This window comes from Belonocnema kinseyi, chromosome 5 (assembly GCF_010883055.1).
Source record: "Belonocnema kinseyi isolate 2016_QV_RU_SX_M_011 chromosome 5, B_treatae_v1, whole genome shotgun sequence".
NCBI lineage: Eukaryota > Metazoa > Arthropoda > Insecta > Hymenoptera > Cynipidae > Belonocnema > Belonocnema kinseyi.
In genome coordinates this window covers 88639014-88643278 of record NC_046661.1, presented here as the reverse complement: position 1 = coordinate 88643278, position 4265 = coordinate 88639014, and the positions used below count along the sequence as shown (strand labels likewise).

The 4265-nt window shown below is 27.5% G+C and overlaps 1 protein-coding gene across 2 annotated transcripts in view; it reads left to right on the top strand.

Annotated features, from left to right (window-relative positions):
* Window positions 1-542: 542 nt before the first annotated feature.
* Window positions 543-4265, top strand: part of LOC117172993 — a 75410-nt gene continuing 71687 nt past the window's right edge. For both annotated transcript variants that reach the window (XM_033361333.1, XM_033361334.1), the window contains exon 1: window positions 543-727. The gene's annotated coding sequence lies outside the window, so the exon portion shown is untranslated. The remainder of the gene's footprint in view (window positions 728-4265) is intronic.

The following is a 4265-nucleotide window of genomic DNA, read 5'->3' as shown; positions in this document are numbered from 1 at the left end:
ACATTTTTAAATTGGATTTTGGACAATTTTTGACAAGTGACCGTAAATTTCCCTTAAATTTACCGTAAAGCATGAATTAATTTATTCATTCGAGGAAATTTCGGTGAATATCGACTGAAAATTCTATTTAAAAAATTTGAGATTGCTTCAATCCACAATCACCCTGAAAAAATGGTTAGTTGGGCCAACTATTCAGTTTGTAAGATACGGTACTGCTATTTTGTTAGTTGTGACAACCATTTACTTAGTTGCCGGTACTAAGTGAATAGTCACGTCAACTAATGGAATTGTTGCAATAACTAATAAAATAGCAGTTACAACTAATAAAATAGCAGAACTATATCTTACTAGCTAAATGTTTGGCTCAACTGAATATATTGTTCAGTGCATATATAACTTGGAGGCCTCTATCTTGGACACTGAAACGTTTATTTCTTGTTTCAAATATTTTTATTTTTATTCGCACTCGAGATCTCCGATAAAAATCGCGGCCGGTATTTCCAGTCCAGCATATGGCAGACGTTACCTTTAAGAGTTTATCCGCGGCGGTTAACGCGTCAAGGATTATCCGTCCTCGGTAGCTTTGCTTGAGAATTGAGAGGGTTAACCTGCCCGAAGGATTTCTTCAATCTCTTCTTGTTCAGTTTAAATTTTTATTTTTTTCCGAACTGCTACACAGTAACGAGGGCCAGGAAAGTAATCGAGCAAGGCAATGAGATTTGTAGAGGTAAATAAAAAAGGAAATAAGTACTTATGACTTGAGCGAAATTGAAGAGTCATTTCGAAATTGCAAATTCAAATCTTGGTGACTGACAAAAGTGACTTTTCAAATCAGTCAATTTGACATTAATTAATCATTATTATATTCACTGATGGTACCGCTTATTTCGAATGATCTAATTTGTAATTATTTACTGATGAATCAGTCACTTTTAATGATTAAGTCAATAACTTTTACTGACAGATTTAAAACTTTTGAATCATCTAAACTGTAACTTTAGTTTATTGAACGGGTAATTCTCAGTGGTGTAATGAGTAAGTTTCACTAACTAAATTAGCCAAACTGAATTATCTAAAATGGAAACTGTAACTTTTATGGATTCAACCAGTCATTTTCAATGGATTATTCAATAACTTTCACTAATTAAATCAGTTATTCTAAATTATCTAAACTTTATCTTTCTCGGATTAAGTAACTAATTTTAAATAATCTAATCAGTAACTTTAAATAATTAATTTAGTATATTAATTGTTGCAATCAGCAACTTTTACATATTAAATAAGTCGTTTTAAAAACTCTACAACCAGTATCTTTCATTAATCCAATAAAAAATTTGGAATAGTCTAATAAGTATCTTGAGCTAATGAGAGCATTATTTTTTAATGGTTTAATCAGTACCTTTCACTAATTAAATCAGTCATTTAAAAATATATAACGTGTACTTTCCATTAATATAATCATTCTTTTGAGTGGTCCAATCAATATATTTAACTAATTGTATACGCCATTGTGAATCTATCTAACTAGTTACTTTAAAGGATTAAATCATTCATTTTGAATTGTCTAACCAGTAACTGTCATTGATTAAATAATTAATTTTGAATGGTCGTATCAGCAGTTTCGTCAATTAAATCAGTAATTTTAAATAAAGCAACCAGTACCTATCACTACTTGACTCATTCATTTTGAGTGTACCAACCAATATCTTTCACCAATTGAATCAGACATTTTGAACTGTCTCCCCAGTAACTATCACTGGTCAAATAATTCATTGTGAATGGACGGATCAGTAGCTTTATTTAATTAAATATGGTATTTTAAATAATGCAAGTAGCACCTTTAATGAATTTAAGAATTTAATTCTAGTGGTTCAATCAATATTCTACAGTAATTGAATCAGTCATTTTGAATGGTGTAATCAGTCAATTTCACTAAATAAATTAGTAATTTTGAATTATCTAAGCATAATCAGCGGCTTTCACTAATTAAATTAGTAATTTAAAATTATATATCCAGTACCGTTCACTAATTCAATTCTGAATTTTGAGAGGTCAAATTAATATATTTAACTAATTGAATCAGTAATCTTGATTAGCCTAACAAATATCTTTCACTGATTGAATAATTCATTTTGACTGGCCTGATCAGTACCTTTCTTGAATTAAATTAGTCATTTTAAGTAATTTTTATAGTAGCTTTCACGGATTCAGTATCATTTTTTTATCTAAACCGTAACTTTCACTAATTACTCAAATTATTTTTAATGGACTGATCAGTATTTTTCCTAATTAAATCAATCTTTTTTGTTTTTATTTAGAATCTTTTTCTATGTTCAATCAGTAACTCCCACTGGCCGAATTAATCAATTTGAATGATCTGAACTGTCATTTTAAATAATCCCACCAGTAACTTCCACTAACTATATCAGTCATTTTTAATTAAACAGTTAGTAACTTTCACTAATTGAATCAGTTAAGTTGATTTATCTATGCAGTAACTTTCCCTAATTAAATAAGTCTTTTTGACAGGCTTGATTAGTAACTTTTACTAATCAAAACGGTCACTTTTAATCATCTAAGAAGTCACGTTCACCAATTAAATATGTCATTTTTAATGGCGTACTTACTAAATTTAACTAAATAAATTAGTCATTGTGAACGATCTAAGCAGTAACTTTCACCAAGTAAATCTGTCATTTTGAATGTTGAAATCAGTAAATATAACTAAATCAATCAATCACTGTGAACGATCTAAGCAGTAACTTTCTCTAATTAAATCAGTAATTTTGAATGTTTTAATCACTAAATTTCACTAAATAAATCAGTCATTTTAAATTACCCAAGGAGTCACTTTCACTAATTAAATCTGTGATTTCGAATTTTGACATTATTCAATTTCCCTAAATAAATCAAAGATTGTGATCGGTCTAAACATTAAATTTCACTAATTCAATCAGTTATTTTGAATTGTGGAATCAGCAAACTTCACTAATTAAATCAGTTATTTATTCAAGTTACTTATTGAAATATTATTCATAAAAAATGTAACGAAACTTATCTCTTTAAATTTAAAATAAGATCTTCTTTCAAAATTAAAATTTTAAAGTGTTCCTAACGGAAAAAAGCCTTCTGGGAAACAGTCTCATTCAGTATTTTCAGATCACTTCTCACACTTCACACATCCTCCACACAAATTCTGCTAATCAGTCACTCATCGCCCTTTTCTCGCCGCATCATTCTCACGTGAATCAGATAAATTCCTTTTCATAATTATTATCTACAGTTTTTAATAATTATTTTTTACAGCTTTGTAGCAACTTTAGCAGTGTTTTAAAATTTAAATTAAAAAAAATTAATTCAGATTAAGTCAACAATCAAATTGTCTTCATAACTTATTCAAACAATTTATTATAAATTTTAGCAATTTTCTCTCTAAAAATATTCTCTTAAAATAATTCTGGAGAGATGCAGTTTTTTCTTAAATTTTCTATTTTTGTCCACTTTTTATTTAGAGTGAGGAAATAATGATTTAAAGTTAGGAAACATGATTGTTTAACCAATTGAATGATTATTTTTAATAACATTCTTTTTTAATAATGCTAGAAAGTTGTGGTTTTTCTTGAATATTAAAATAGGCGTGGAAAGTCCGGGGTTTTCCCGAAATTTTCAACTTATTAACAAATTTTCATTTAGATAAAGGCAATAATCAATTAAATTGAACAGAAGTAATTGTTTAAACAATTTATTATCATATCAATATTCCCTTTAAAGAATGCTAGAAGCTTCCAGTTTTTTCTTAAATTTTCCACTTTTTGTCCACTTCTCATTTAGAATGAGGTAATAATGATTTAAACTTTAAAAAAAAGATTGTTTAAACAATGTAATTTTTATTATTAATAACATTCTCTTTGAATAATATTAGAAAGTTGTTGGTTCTTTTTTATATTTTTAAATTTTTGTCTTGTTTTCACTTAGAGTGTAGGAATAATATAATCAAATAAATTGAACAGAAATAATTATTTAAACAATTTATAACCATCTATAACAATATTCTCTCAAAAAAATTCTATAAGTTTGCACATTTTTTTCAAATTATCCACTTTTTGTGAATTTTTCACTTAGAAACTAGAGCACGGTAAAAATTCATAAAATTTAACTAAAACAATTGTTGAAACAAATTATTATTGTTTATAACTATCTTCTCCTGTATAACGTCTTGAAAGTTGTGTTTTTTTCTGAAATTTTTTTTTTGCTTTGCACAAACA